The following is a 17,289-nucleotide window of genomic DNA, read 5'->3' as shown; positions in this document are numbered from 1 at the left end:
GATGAGATATATATATATATAAGATAGATAGAGATAGAGATAGATATAGATGTAGATATATATATATATATATATATATATATATATATATATATATAGAGAGAGAGAGAGAGAGAGAGATAGAGATAGAGATGAGAGAGAGAGAGAGAGAGAGAGAGAGAGAGAGGTAGATATAGATAAAACAAAGATGAACTCCAGAAAATCAAATAACCCTATTAATAAATGGGGTACAGAGCTAAACAAAGAATTCTCAACTGATGAATAATGAATGGCTGAGAAGCACGTGAAAAAATGTTCAACATCCTTAATCATCAGGGAAATGCAAATCAAAACAACCCTGAGATTTCACCTCACACTAATGGCCTCACAAGTAATGGCTAAGATCAAAAATTCAGGTGATAGCAGATGCTGGCCAGGATGTGGAGAAAGAGGAACACTCCTCCACTGCTGGTGGGATTGCAAGCTAGTATAACCACTCTGGAAATCAGTCTGGCAGTTTCTCAGAAAATTGACATAGTACTACTGGACCAGCAATACCTCTCCTGGGGAAATACCCAGATGATGTTTCAACTTGCAAAAAAGACACATGCTCCACTGTGTTCATAGCAGCCTTATTTATGATAGCCAGAAGCTGGAAAGAATGCAAATGTCCCTCAACAGAGGAGTGGATACAGAAAATGTGGTACATTTACACAATGGAGTACTACTCAGCTGTTAAAAAAGTAAATTTATGAAATTCTTAGGCAAATGGATGTATCTGGAAGATATCATCCTGAGTGAGGTAACCCAATCACAAAAGAAGTCATTAGATATGCACTCACTGATAAGTGGATATTAGCCCAGAAACTTAGAATACCCAAGATACAAAACATATGAAACTCAAGAAGAAGGAAGACCAAAGTGTGAATACTTTGTTCCTTCTTAGAATGGGGAACAAAATACCCATGTAAGGAGTTACAGAGACAAAGTTCAGAACAGAGCCTGAAGGAAAGACTATCCAGAGATTGCCCCACTTGGGGATACATCCCTTAAATAACCATGAAACCCAGACACCTGGCAGATGCCAACAAGTGCTTGTTGACAGGAGTCTGATATAGAGTTCTCCTGAGAGGCTCTGCCAGTGCCTGGCAAATACAGAAGTGGATGCTCACAGTCATCCAGTCAACGGAGCACAAGGTCCCCAATAAAGGAGCCAGTGAAATATCCTGGGGGTGTAAAGGGACTGAAGCCCCATAGAAGGAACATATATAAGAACTAACCAGTACCCCTAGAGCTCCTTGGAACTATACCACCAATCAAAGAAACAACATGGTGGAACTTGTGGTTCTAGCTATATATGTAGCAGAGGATGGCCTAGTTGGTCACCAATGGGAGGAGAGTCCCTTGGTCCTGTGAAGGCTCTATGCTCCAGTATAGAAAAATGCCAGGAACAGGAATGGGAGTGGGTGGGTTGGAGAGCAGGGAGAGGAGGAAGGGCATAGGGGATTTTCAGAGGGAAAACTAGGAAAGGGGATAACATTTGCAATGTAAATAAAGAAAATATCTAATAAAAAAAAGAAGAAAAGAACATAGTTAAGCAAGGGAAAAAAAAGAGCAAGACTATTTCGGCAATACCAGCACTCTATTGTGAGCACTGAGAGGAGGTAAATATGAATGATATGTGTCCTGAAAGAGGGAGGTCATCAGCAGGCACATATAAAGAAACAACAGGTATAATGACCAAGTCATTAAAACGTGTACACTTGTAACTAAATCCTTAGAAACAAAAAGTTGTTATATAAAGACCGAGTAGAAATTTAAAGTTTGTTTAGTGGAGCTATGCCCTGGTTAGTTCTATACAGGGTTTCATATTCTGTCCAGAATTATTCTTTCTCCATGTCCCCTGCTTACACACACATACTCTCTCTCTCTCTCTCTCTCTCTCTCTCTCTCTCTCTCTCTCTCTCTCTCTCTCTCTCTCTCTCTCTCTCTCTCTCTCTTTCACACACACACACACACACACATTCTCACACACATGTGCATACACATATACTATAGTATCCAGAGATATATCTTGCATATTTTGACTGAGTGGGATTTACTCTTTGTGGGGCAGTGGACCATGAGAGGAAGCATGATAAGGTTAACCTGGGCTTGAATTCCTGGGGATCCACAAGGGACAAATAGGAGCTTTGTCTTTTCCTGACACCATAGCCGTTCCACATAGCCACAACCTCCCATAGAGAGAGATGTAGACATCAGTCACAGAGGGGCAGTGACCCCAGCTCCTTCACATGTAAATGATCTCTCCTGTTTACATCTTATTACAAATGAGAATTTTTAGAGGTGGTTCCAACCCCCACTAGTAAAGCAGATGATTTTGAGTACTTCATTGATGATAATGTAGTAACAAATTAAATTCAGAGACTGAGGCATCATTCTCCCTGCATTTGAGCACTGGATGCACACTAGTTGGAGGGTTATGTTTCTGCTGAAGTCAGACTGGGCAACTTCAGTGTACATGACTGAAACTCTAACCCCAAGTGAGTTCATACCATTAGGGAGCACAGGAGAGCAAAGAGTTCCCAGCAGAGATATGTGGTGGTGTGTGGATGGGGACTCTGTATCCTCTGTGGTTTCCTTTCTTAATGTACTTTTACCTATTGTGATTGACATATAATGATTTCATGTTCAGTGTGAAGATTCTGTTTTGGCTCTAGCTGCATATGTAGCAGAGGAGGGCCTAGCTGGTCATCAATGGGTGGAGAGGTCCTAGGTCCTGTGAAGGTTCTATGTCCCAGTACAGGGGAATGCCAGGGCTAGGAATGGGAGTGGGTGGGTTGGGGAGCAGGGGGAGGGGGAAAGGAATAGGGGACTTTTGGAGGGGAAACTAGGAAAGGGGATACAATTTGTAATGTAAATAAAGAACATATCTAATAAAAATAAAAATTAAAATACTTAAAAGACATATTTTCTTATATTTTAATATATGTTAACAAAAACCCTTGAGATCTCTTGGACACTGAGCCATGAACTATGCAGAATACACGAGTTGGTCTGAGGACCTAGACACATATACAGGAGAGGACTCTCTGGTCTGGCCTCAGTGGGAGAAGATGTGCCTAACCCTTGAGATACTTGAAGCTCCATGGAGAGAGGAAGCCTGGTGCTGAGGACATTCTCTGGAAGACAGGGGGTGGGGGAAGAGGAATTCTATGAGGAACTGTGAGAGATTGGAACTGGAGGGAGACAATGACTTGACTATAAAAAAATAAATTTAATAAAAATAAATATTAAAATTTATTCAAAGTATTGTGAAGACTTACATTCTTTATAAACTCTGCAAGTTCCTTCACCATTCACTCAAATACACACCCTTTCATTTCATTTTTTCCTATAGGAAAAAAATATATATGAAAACATTTTAAAATAATAAAAAAAAAGAACATACACACACATACACTCACAAACCCATAAAAATGCAATACCACTCCTGGGCATATATCCAGAAGATGCTCCAATATGTAATAGGGACAAATTCTCCACTATGTTCATAACAGCCTTATTTATAATAGCCAGAAGCTGAAAAAAAACAAGATGTATCTCAGCAGAAGAATGGATACAGAAAATGTGTTACATTTACATGATGGAGTGCTACATAGCTATTAAAAACAGTGAATTTATGACATTCTTAGGCAAATGGATGTATCTGGAGGATATCATCCTGAGTGAGGTAACCCAGTCACAAAAGAACAGACATGATATGCACTCACTGATAAGTGGATATTAGCCCAGAAACTTAGAATACCCAAGATACAATTTATAAAACACATGAAATTCAAGAAGAACTAAGACCAAAGTATGGACACTTCACCTCTTCTTAGAATTGGGAACGAAATACTAATGGAAGGAGTTACAGAGACAAAGTGTGGAATAGTGACTGAAGAAATGACCATCCAGAGACTGACTCACCTGGGGATCTATCCCATATACAATCACCAAACTACACAGTGTTGTGAATGCCAGCAAGTGCTTGCTGACAGGAGCCTGATATAGATCTTTCCTGAGAGACTTTGCTAGTGCCTGACAAATTCAGAAGTGGATGCTCACAACCATCAATTGGAAGGAGCACAGGGTCCCCAATGAAGGAGCTAGAGAAAGGACCTAAGGAGCTGAAGGGTTTTGCAGCCCCATTGGAGGAGCAATATTATGAACTAATCAGTATCCCCAGAGCTCCCAGAGACTAAACCACCAACCAGAGTACACATGGTGGGACTGATGGCTCCAGGTGCATATGTAGCAGAGGATGGCTAGTCGAACATCAATGGGAGGAGATGCCCTTGGTCCTGTGAAGGCTCTATGCCCCAGTGTGGGAGAGTTCCTGTGCCAGGAAGTGGAAGTGGGTGGGTTGGTGAGCAGGGAATGGGAAGGGGATAGGGGGATTGTGTTTTTTGTAGGGAAAACCAGGAACTGGGACGTTCTTCAAGGTTAACATGGTCAAATGCCCATAGTTAGAGATGACAAAGAACTAGTAGAACCTAGTGGCATTGCTAATGATCAAGTTGTCAAACTGCCTTGTAGTATTTATGTTTATACCCAATATATTTTTGCTGTTCTCAAACTTGTTCTCTGCAGCTTCTATGGCATTGTGTAATGATAAATACAGACATGCATTAATGGACAAGGTGCAGGAAATGAACCTCTGCATAGTTAATCACAAATGCATCCTCTGTATAAATGTCCCACTAGAAACCCAAGGACTATCATAAAGAGGGATTACAAAGAACACAAGGACCAGAATACTTGGTGTAGAGACATAAAGTTTCAGGACTTGATATGGTCACGTGAACTCTTCTGTAGCTATATTTACCAGCACTAGACATGAACAATCATAGTTACAATCTGAGAGCATGTGCAAGGGGTGATCCAATAAAATGTCTCCTGGAAATATTAGTAATACTGGTTTAATCCCTTAGATCTATATCATACAAGAATTGAATTTCCTGAATTGTCCTCTTAGGATCACACATATACATTGGTATATGTATGTTCTCTTCTGACCAGGAATGATACTATACATTTTTTTAAAATATTACAACATGGATGGGGAGAAATGCCTCAGGACCCATATCAAGCTGAGGGTTTATTGGCATTTGATGACCAATGAGGAAATTTAATCAAATTTTAGTAGTGTTTTTGTTGGTTCCCTATATACTAGTATATATATATATTGGACATGCTATTTTATTAGTTAAAGAAATAAAATAGGTGAGAATGTTGGAATGTTGGAAGAGAGATATATTGGAAGGTCCTAAGGTAACCAGAGGGACATAGTAGAGGTAGATTTGATCATAGTCTATTTCACTTATGAATGAAAATTGCAAAGAACAAAAATAATTCTGTAGAGTAGATATATCAATTTTGCATAGTTTAGAATTTTCACACAAGTGTATTGTGTATACTGAATATTTCCCTCAGACCTTCTGCATTTATTTTTATTGCTGTCTTATTTTTCACTTTATTATGTTAGATGGTTTCATTTAAACATCATTATGTATTTGTATACATAGAGGGTAAATGAAACAATAACAAAAAGAAACTGTTATAAAAGACCCCATATACACACTAAATTATAGATATGGAAATAATTCTTGACCATTTTCTCTGTTTTGTTTCTTTTCTCTTCTCTAGGTGTACAAAACTCCTAGGCTTCCAACAAGGAGCTCACTATTCAGGAGGAGGCCATGCAGTTAATCAATTTGCTCATTAAAATCAGTCCAGATCTGACCCTAAATTCCCAGACTCCGGCACTCAGTAATCAACACTAAACACAGAACACTCAAGTAGTCGATGCTAAGATGACATTTCTAATTAATATTTTTAGAGAATTTCTTACATGAGTACTGTTACCACAGATAATCTATCTATACAACTTTGCCCTTCAAGATGCTTCTGTCATGTGTTCTAGATCAGTAATCCAGAACTCAGGTTTCACTACTAGGCATGTTATCAAAATAAGATGCTTGCCCCCATTGAGATTCAAGAGTAGGGATACCTTTTTTTAAACATCTAATTTCCTGAATCTTATTGCAGGCAGACACCCGTGACAGATACTGCAGCAGTGGAAAAGCAGCATGACTGCTGGTGCAGGAGAGGGCATAATTCAGGAATCTTCCAAACGTAACCTCAAACCTGATTGCAGCAGAGCTGAAATCAGTGTTGGATGTAAATTATCTGTATTTCAGGTTTCCCAGCGAGTTATAGATTCTGTCTTCATGTGTCTCTGAGAAAGGGAATAAATGTCATGCTTCCTGATATGATGGTTTTGAACTTACAGCAACCACATTCATGTGAAATTTTCACCATTTCAATATTATCAGAAATTTGTTCTGACATCTGCAGGATAACACTGGTAAAGGGAAAGTAATGCCTATAGGGTCCCAGGACACCCAACCCTAAGTTCTTGGCACAGAGAAGTCTTATTTGCCACAGAGAGACAATGTGCATGATATAAGAGGCAAAGACAGAAGATAAAGGATGAGGGGAAGAGGTAGGGAACAAGGGAGAAGAAGGATTTGTCTTGGAGTGGGACAAGTGAAGGACTTCCTCTGGATAGGGAGGAGACAGATGCAGCACATAGGAAAATGGCTCTTTATAAATGTAAAATGGGACAACTTGTTTTCAGATGAAGGGTTTACTTTTACTTTTAATTGAACATGTTATTTTAGGAGATACAAAGGAGTTATTTTCCAAATATTAATTATTCATTCATTCATCCATTCATTCATTTATTTTCGATCCTCAATTGCAGACTTTCTCTCCTGGTAGCCACTAAACAGTCCCTCCTTCTATTCTGCTCTTTTTTTCAACTGAGAGGGTGGAGTCATATTAGATATCCCCCAACTCTGCTGCATCATGGTCTCTGCATGGATAGGGGATACTTTCCTACTGAGGCCAGAAAAGGCAGTATAGTCAGGCGAATTTATTCTACAGACAGGCAATAGTTTTAGGCATAGTCCCCACTCCAGTTGGTAGGACACTCAAGAAGTCTGATCTGTACGTGTGCTACATATGTGCTGGGGGCCTAGGTTCAGACTGTGTATGCTCTGGGGTTTGTGGATCAGTCTCTGAGAGCCCCTGCAGTAACAGAATCATTCTCATTGCCGATCTCTAGGATTCAGTTCTTTCATATGAATCCTAAAATGATGGTCCTTTTAATTTTATCTAGTCAGAATTTTCACTAATTATCCATTCTTATTAATACGACCTATTTCATAAATAAGTTTAAAACGGTTTCAGCTTCTAAGGGTCAGTCAGGTACCGAGCTTCTGCAGCATCTTAGTTATTTAGTTATTTATCTAGGTCCTGTGTATAGTTATTGTTTAAGTCTTTTTTACTTTGTCTATTATACAATATAGGCTAAGTAATTTACACACTGAATACAGGTGCTCTGCCCCAGATGTTGCATAATGAAGACAGGAGAAAAGCTGTTATGTTCTGTCATTACCTGTTGAGAAATGGGAACTGCAAGAGCTGCAACCCGCTGCCACCAAGGAGGAACCTGGCTTTAAAATCTCTGATACATAAGTCATTATCCCCGTGTAACCTCAATGCATTTCTCCCTTCAGCTGAGTCCCACAAACACTGAACTTACAGGGATAAATTTTTTCTTAAGCTAGACTGTGCAGCATCACTATAGGCCATGACCAGCCTACATGCATGGAAGCTCAAGACCAGCAGGGGGAGAAAGGAGACCAAGAATCCCAATAGATAGATGAGGTTATGGAGTAGACTCTGTGTCCTCTATGGTTTCCTTGCTTAAGTGTATTATCTGATCTGGTCTTTTATGATTGACATGTGATGTCTCTATGCTCAAACACAGTAAAGATTCTTTGTGAAACACTTTAGAGAATGGGTGGAGGGACTCCACTTGGAAGGACAGGAGTAACCTGCTGTTCATACTGGGGTGATAGGGCTCTTAAGGACAGGGATTTTTTTATTGCTTATCTCAATTAATAAATAGGATATATATATATATATATATATATATATACACACATATAAATCTAAAAAAAAAAAGTAATTCTATCATCAAGGATTGAACTATTCTTACTATAAAAACAAACTCTCAGTAGCTATATTTACCAGGTCAAAAAACACAAATTAAACTAGTGAAAATTACCTCATTGGAGACCTCAAAATGGCTGAGCAAGTAAAGATGTCTTCTGGCAAGCTTAGCAATATCAGAAAATATCTTGGGATTCAATTATGCATGTAGTCCTCTGAGGTTAATATATCCACTTTGATGCATATGTACACACTACAATACATCACAAAAATAATATAACATATTAAAACATTACAAGATGGATGGGAAAGAATCCTTGAGGCCCCACACCAAGCTGATGGACAAAATATATTCATTTTGGGGAGAAGATATCTAGAGATTCACTATTTACTAGTGATTACTCTACATATGTGTACATAGTACATTTACTTTTCGTCATTGTAGTGAGTTTTGAAGTATATAACCTGCTGGAAAGGAAAAACATTAATTGCATACATCTGAAATAAGGCAGTAAATTCTCAATAATTAGCCATTTGGGGAATATTCCAACATCACCATCATCATCACCACAATAACTATCTGTAGAACAATCTGATTACATTATGCCAAAGTGGAGTAACAGACTCAGGTCAAAAATCTATCAAGAGCTTAGTTCCTGAATTACATCGAAAGCATCTGCTCAGAGCTCAGGGTAAGTATACAGAATGCATTTACACAAAGAGGATTAGAACTCGGACCTGAGCATCCTGCTGCCTGACCCATGTGCCCTTTTAGTCTTTCCCCTTCAGTTCTTCTCCACCTGGAATATGGTCTTATGAAAAATGTACCCTGCTCATGAATAAGCAAATTAATTGAGTCTCTGACAGTAAATACAGGGATGTCCACACCCTGAAAACAACCTAAGATCAGTGTCCTCTCCACAGTCCCTGAAGACACTGACTCTAACCATGGAATTCAGCAGGATCTTTCTCTTCCTCCTGTCAGTAACTGCAGGTAAGGGGCTCATAAGTTCCAAATATTAATAGGAAACAGGGCCTGAGATTGCACAAACATCCACTCTGCCGTTCCCTCTACAGGTGTTCACTCCCAGGCTTATCTACAGCAGTCTGGGTTTGAGCTGGTGAGGCCTGGGGCCTCAGTGAAGATGTCCTGCAAGGCTTCTGGCTATACATTTACCAGTTACAATATGCACTGGGTAAAGCAGAGACCTGGACAGGGCCTGGAATGGATTGGATATATTTATCCTGGAAATGGTGGTACTGTCTACAATCAGAAGTTCAAGGGCAAGGCCATATTGACTGCAGACACATCCTCCAGCACAGCCTACATGCAGCTCAGCAGCCTGAACTCTGAGGACTCTGCCGTCTATTTCTGTGCAAGCACAGTGTTATGACCACATCCTGAGTCTGTCAGAAATCCTGGAAGAGCAGCAAGCTGCCCTGGGACTGAAATAACAGAAAAGATTAACCTGTAGATTTACTTAGAAATAGTAAGTTTTTACTAGTATGGAATACAGATTATTGAGGGCATGGGGAGGGGAGTTGTGGGGATAGTAAAGACAGAGAAAAAGGCAGAGAAAGAAGGAAACAGATGCCATTTTCTCTCATTTACACCTTATTAAAAATGGGAACTGCTAGTCACTAGGAATGCAGATGAGTTTGAGAGCATCATTGATGATAATGTAGGAACAACTTAAATGTATATGCTGAGATAATAGTCATCATCTCCAGATAAGTGAAATATATTCATCCCTGCATCTGAGCCCTGCAAGCACACTAGTTGCATGGATATGTTACTGCTGAAGTCACACTGGGCAACTTCACTGTAAGTGATAGGAAATCCACCTGCAGGTGAATTTCTGTCCAGCACGGGGCACAATGAGGCCAAAAATCTCCTGCAGATTGATGTGTTGGGTGTGTGGTGTACTCTGTGTCCTCTGTGGTTTCCTTTCTTAACATACATGTATCTATTGTGATTGACATGTAACGTTTTCATGTTCAAACACTGTGAAGATTCTCTGTTAAACACTTCAAAGATTTATACTTTCTTGTTTTTTAATGTATATAAACTGGGACCTTTTACATCTCTCAGACACTGTGCCACATTCAGGCAGCATAAAAAAGTTGATCTGATACCCTGGACACATACGCAGCAGAGGACTGCCTGGTCTGGACTCGGTGGGAGAAGATGTGTCTAACCTAGATATTGTAGCCCCTGGGTGGGGAGGCTAGGTGGTGGGGAAGGGGCGTCTTCTTGAGACAGGGGCAGAGGAGGAATGGGATGAGGAAGTGGATGAGGATGGACCAGAAGGAGGGCATTGACTTAACTGTAAAAAATTATAAGTAATAAAAAACAAATATTAAAATTTATACAATGTATTCTGACTTTTCAAACTATTCAAACTCTTTCCTGAGTCTTTAACACTCACCCAACAACACACCCTTTCATATTTTTCTATAAGAAGAAAAAACATGGAAAGGGTTAAATGAGTTAGTGTAGAAGAACATACACGCACGCGCACACACACACACACACACACACACACACACACACACACACCATTCCTGACTGTTGTGTAGTTAACAACTGCTTTCTAATTGGATGCATGTCCTGCTTCATAAGAAAAACTTCATCTCAGGTAAACATTGTCCAAAGCCCATGTCTATAGATGACATAGGCCTAGTAGACCCTAGTTGCATTGTTAATGATCAAGTTAACAAAATGCCTTATAATATATATTCATATGCAGTAGATTATTGCTGCTTTCAGTTTTGATCACAGAAACTTCTGAGTGAAGGATATAATGATTGATGTAGGCACACAGGACTGGTCTAGGTACAGAGAAGAATGCCTGAATACTCAACAACAGATAACTCATCGATACCAATGTTCCACCCAAAACCCAAGGACAATCACAAAAAAAGGTTTGGAAATAGTATAAGATCAGAAGGGGGTGGATTTGTCAGTGTCATATGAATTCCCAGCAATTATAGTTAACAGCACAAGACCTGAACAAATCAAGCCAGTCAAAGTTATACCCTGACAGACTGTGAATGAGCTGAGTAGGTAGAAAAATCTGTTTATCACACCAGCAACAATAATATGATCTCTTGGACACACATTGTGCAATACAAGAATTGGATTTCCTTTTTTTTCCCCCTCAGAGGAGTACACTACCTTGCTACATGTGTTTTCTCTTCTTGCCACAAAAGGAAGTATAACAATCAAAAGAAAATCTTACATGGATGGGAGGAATTTCTGAGGTCCCACGTCAACTTGAGGTGCTATTGGCATTTGTTGACTAACGAGAAAATTTTAGTTACTTTTAGGGAATATTTGTGGAAGTTCCCTAATTGTTTTAGTGAATGTCCCCACCTGTGTGTCTGTGCATATCACTAATTGGACCTACTGTTTTTATTGAATGAAACTGAAGAGGTCAGGATTTTTGGAGAGAAATTTATGGGAAGATCATAAGGGAAACCAGAGGGACATAGTGGGGATAAGTATGATCTCGTTATGATTTTCTTATGAATGAAAATTCTAAAGAATTTTTAAAAATTCTGAAAATTAAAAGAACAATGTTATAAAGGTTTAGTATTTTCATACAAGTGTATTTTTTACCTTGTTAATGTTTTTCTTATAACCTCTACCCTTCCTTTTCTTGCCCTCTGATTTTTCACATTATTATACTAGAAATATTCATTTATACATAACTGTTTTTGTACACATTAGTTTACATAGCAGTGCAGTACCCAAGAACTATTGAGAGACTCACTTAATGCCTGTGTTTCTAATAAGGTCTTAATTAATACAATTATCTCTAGTTGCATTCATTTAACTATAATTGACATAGGTTCCTTATTCTTTTAGAATGAAAAACTTATTTTGTGTTATTTGTATAATCATGTTTTTGATGTAATGCTCTGTTGACAGAGTTTATTTCTGTAATTTAGTTATTGTGATGGTGCTGCAATAATCATTTATGCAAAAATATTGCTGAAATATATGTGATCATTTGGGTGATTTTTTAGTATATAACATAGTGGAATGGCAACTATTAATTATACATATTGTAAGGATGTAAATTCTGTAAACTTATCTGCTTTTTGAAATTTTCCATCACAATCATCATCCTTCCAACCATCTGTAATTTCATCTGTTAACCTTGCCACAGGTGGAGCACCTGTCTCAGGCCCTAAATCTACTCAGAGCTTAGGCCCAGATGTTTTATCCACAGCATCTTCACAGAACTCATGGAAATGGTACGGGATGAATTTACCCCGAGATGAATAGAACTTGGACTTCAGCATTCTTCTGCCTGACCCAGGTGTCCTATACCCTCTTCTTCTCCAGAAGGAGTAGGTCCTTATCTAACAAGTATCTTGTTCATGAATATGTAAATCATTTGAATCTCTGATGGTAAATTCAGGGATGTCCACACCACAGAACAACATATGATCACTGTCTTCTCTACAGTCACAGAACTTCATTATGGGATGGAGCCAGATCACCCTCTTTCTGGTGGCAGCAATTACATGTAAGAGGCCCCAAGTTCCAGACCTGAGGATGGGCCAAACACTCAGGTGATAATGGAATTCTCTCTGTCATTTCCTCCATAGGTGCCTACTCCCAGGTCCAGCTACAGCAGTCAGGAGCTGCGCTGGCCAGTCCTGGGGCATCAGTGACACTGTCCTGTAAGGCTTCTGGCTACACATTTACTGACCATATTATGAACTGGGTAAAAAAGAGGCCTGGACATGGCCTTGAGTGGATTGGAAGGATTTATCCTGTAAGTGGTGAAACTAACTACAATCAAAAGTTCGTGGGCAAGGCCACATTTTCTGTAGACCGGTCCTCCAGCACAGTTTACATGGTGTTGAAAAGCCTGACATCTGAGGACCCTGCTGACTATTACTGTGGAAGGCACAGTGCTACAACCACATCCTGAGTGTGTCAGAAACCACAGATGAGGAGCAAGCTGCCCTGGAACTGAGAGGACTCAGAGAAGATTATTCTGAAGAATTGCTCATAAGTAATCATTCTGAGTGTCCATTTTTGTGTCTCTTCCTGAGTGACCTATAGTGCTTTTGTCAACTTTTCAAGAGGACATCTATGAATTATGTGATGTTGATTTAGGATGCTCCTAAGTCCTCCTATACCTTGTAAGTCTGTTCACCAATGACTATCAGCATTGATGTGTTTCTTTTTTAACAAAACATCTAAAAGAGAAACTGTGATTTATGCATGATAAATATATTTCTGAATTCTCAGATGAACCAGACCTTTTGTTGGAACTGGTAGGAATACAATATAATATAAATTTTACCTGTAAAATCCAACCAATCTCTAGTCAAGCAAAACTCATTTCACTCTCTTAAGTCTTAAGTGATTTCCCGGTTTGTCATTAACTCTGGCTGTGTTGTCCAGCAGAAGATCCAGTTTCTTGTAATGTTGCAGATATTTATAACAGAAAGCATAGTCACATGAGTACAATTCTGAAAAGTTGTAAATATTGTTAAATCAGCGTTTACAGACCTCATTTATGAATTCAACATATGTACACGTCTACAGAGTTAGGCTCTGTTGTTATATGATAACACCTAGTCTCAAAAAATTTGTTGCAGTCCCAGTTGTCAGCCTTAAAGTCACTAGACTTTAGCGAACATGGATCTATATCACTACAGCATCAACTATCAGAGTTGATCGCACACTTGTATCACATCCTTGTGCTACAGAATATTTGTAAACTGATGTGTCTCTGAATCAGCCTGTTTCTTGTGCTCGGTTTTTTGTGCTTTTTCTTCTCTTTGTTTGTTTTGTCCTGTTCCAGTTTGTTTGCTTTTCCTTTGTCTTATTTATTTTTTCTTTTTCTTTTTAAAATTACTTTTAGGAGCTGTTTATCTTCTAATTAGGTAAAGAGAGGGATTCTAGGGGGAAAATCAGGGAAGATTGGGAAGGGGAATCAGTAATCAGAATATATTGCATGAAAAAATCTATTTTTAAATTCAAAATTAGAACAAAATAAGACCCAAAATGTGTCCTGTCTACAAGCAACAGAGACAAGGATGGAGCAGAGAGTGAGCGAATGGCTAACCAATAACCAGTCCAGGTTGAGAACCATCTGATGTTCAATTACCAAACTCTGACACTATTCATGATACTCTACTATGCTTGCAAACCAGAGTCTAGCCTGACTATCTTCTGTGAGGCTCCACTTAACAGTTGTTAACTAAAACTGAGGAAGAAACTCACAGACAAACATTGGATGGAGTTCTGGGACTCTTACGGATAAGTTGTGGGAAAGATTAAGTTCCCTGAAGGAGACATGAACTCCATAGGAGCCCAATAGGGTCAACTAGCCTGGAGCCTTGGAAGTTATAAGAGACCAAGTCACCAAACGAAGAGCATACAGGGCCTGGACCTAGCCCTCAGCCCCCTGCACATATGAAACAGATGTGCAGTTATATATTAGGTCTTGATATGAATCCTCCAACAACTGGAGAAGGATATATCCCAAAGCTAATGCCTATCTGTGGAATATGTTTAACTGGCTAGACTGCCTTGTCTGGCCTGTGAGGATGCATGTGGCTAATGATGCAGAGACTTGGCATGCCAGAGTGGGTGGGAGAATACACAGGGCTGTCCCACTCTCTCAGAGGAGAAGGACAGAGCAATTGTGTTACTGACTGTATGAAAGCATAATGGGATGGGATGGGGGAGCAGTGACCAGGTTGTAGACTGAATAAATAAATAAATTAATGAAAATTATAAATTAAAGAATTCTGATAACATCATTTTTGTGTAAATCGAACATAAGCCTTAGTTCCCAGACTGTATGTTTCCTGTCTCTGTTTAAGTTGTTTAAAGTATAATCTGAGGTCAAGACTTAATAAATGATTTAAGGCAAATATGTAAAATGTGTAATGCTAAGGTATAGTGAAAGATAAGTAAAATGTTTGGGCTTTAAACCATGTGTTTGTGTGTGTGTGTGTGTGTGTGTGTGTGTGTGTGTGTGTGTGTGTATGCATGTGTCTCTGGGTTTCTGTATTTTCAGTAATTAATCTGTAAGTGCATATCTTCTAGGACGACCTATTATGGCTTGAGGGGTCCCTACAGGCGTCAGAGCAACCCACGGACAGAGATGAGCATGAGCATGTGGTTCAGACTGATATTGTCAACCCGGCTCTGACTTGGAGACATCTAAGAAATGTTAGATTAGGCATATTTAAACACTACAGAACTTGAGAAAGTTTCTCTAGGCAATATGAATTTCCACAGTCATTCCAATTCCAGCTTCATAGTGAAGCTTAAGGTGTGACTACATAGAACCTATTTTATGACTTTCTTGTGACCATGAGACTGGATTCTACAACTAAAAGCCCTAGAATCTCATGTAGTCTCTGACCAACAGTGTAAATCTCAGTAGGCCATAAAGTACATGTGACATATCCTCTAATAAAAGGTAGTGATATAGGGAGAGAAAACACTGGAATAATCATTTTGGGGATTTAGGGTGAGGTCTGTCCTTACAGGTAGCAAGTGGGTCATCAAGTTGTTAAGAAATTCTTCTCTTGGCTTTCTGAATTGAGTCCAGGTATTTGATTTTATCTCCTTCATTGAGGAGACAACCCTGCATGAATGAAATTCCTGGTTCTCATGGTTCTTCTCTGTGAGTACAAGACCCTCATGCCCTCTACAATTTCACTGACAATGCCATCAGCAAGTTTGCTAAATATTTGATGCCATGGGACAGGGAAAGAAAAATCTCTAAATAGACTATGTCTGGAGAGCCTGAGGAACAGATGTTGACTTGGGTGTTTCCTGAATCTTCCCAGTGTTTATCCTTCTCACTTAACCATGTAATAAACCCAGGAAACCATCTCATATATCAGTTAATCCGTGTTGTGATAGACACAAGATCTGAGAGTATTCACTATACTTAGTTGCTAATATCTGTGTCACCCTCCTGGACCCTCTTCAGTAAAAGAAATGACATAATTTTGAGGCCTGCTATGTCACCATGAAGACAGTGTATCTCATAGTAGAATGAATTCTTCAACTGGAATATTGGAACCTGGAGTGACTTTAATCAAGCAAGTAAAAGACTTATATGACAAAACTTCAAACCTTGAAGAAAGACATTGAAGAAGATAGCAGAAAATGAAAAGTTCTTCCATGCTTTTGGATTGGTAGGATTAACATGGTAAAAAATGGCCATCCTGGGCATGGTGGCTGTGGACATGCTGGGCAGCAGCTGACATGTTCCAGGGCCTGCAAGTTCAAGCTAGCAAGTCAGGCTCAAGATACCTGAAGGCCCAGGCAGAGAATCAAGTCATCTTTTTGGAAGTCCAGAAGAAAGTATTCCTTCAAGCAAACCTAATAGGATGGCATCTAATATTTTTGGACTAACTGAAGAACATAAAAACAAACTGAAGATAAAAAATCCTCCAGGAGGCAAAGGAAGTGGAATATTCTATGAATCAACTCCTGTGCAAACTAACATGGTCTACACCCACCCAGTGGGAAAACCCATGATGTATTCAGGTCCCCAGTTACTGCCACTGTGCCTCTAGCACACATAAGCAAGGCCAAGGATCATGGTTTGCTGTGTGAAGAAGAAGAAGAAAGACTCTTAAGTCTGACCTGAAAGCTGTAACAAACTCCATATCCAGAGGAGCCCACACCTACAGTTGACAGTCAGCTCAGACTGGGGTCACAACCTGGCTCCCACAGCAAAGTTCTAAACGCACCAGGAGACAAACCCAGACTTTTTCTATTGAGAGGCTCCTGCTCTGCCTGTAACTAGATCAGACAGAGACAGGGTATTGAATGTTACTGTTTCCTTTAATCCAAATGAGTTGGAGTGGGAGAGGGTTTGTCATGCATGTGGGTTTGACTGCTCATAGGCCTTGTCACTAGAAGAGCTGCACAGAGGACAGTACCCTCTATACTGCAAAGATATGCACTAAGGGGATAAACTGGGATGTTCTGGTCCCTCCTCTTTAATTACTCTCTGTGAAACAGATCTGTAAATTTGTGGGTAAGGCAGAAGAGATGGGGTCCATTTACAGAAAGATATTTCTTATCCTTGTTTCAACAGTCTGCTGGGTGTTGGGCATCTACATATGGTTAGGTTGAAAAAGAACCAAAACTACCCTCACTGTGAGTTGGAGGAGACACACATAAATGGAAACTCTTACGTGAAGAATACATTAATACTTTACTTTCAGGAAATACATATC

General features: G+C 39.5%; 1 pseudogene; it reads left to right on the top strand.

The window, feature by feature from the left end:
• The first annotated feature begins 16,306 nt into the window (after positions 1 to 16,306).
• LOC110306632 (jupiter microtubule associated homolog 2 pseudogene) lies at positions 16,307 to 16,853 on the top strand (annotated as a pseudogene).
• The last annotated feature ends 436 nt before the right edge of the window (positions 16,854 to 17,289 follow it).

Source organism: Mus caroli, unplaced genomic scaffold (assembly GCF_978045245.1).
Source record: "Mus caroli unplaced genomic scaffold, Mus_caroli_1 scaffold_14, whole genome shotgun sequence".
Taxonomy (NCBI): domain Eukaryota; kingdom Metazoa; phylum Chordata; class Mammalia; order Rodentia; family Muridae; genus Mus; species Mus caroli.
Note: the sequence above shows the minus strand (reverse complement) of the source record. Positions and strands in the feature narration are given on the sequence as shown.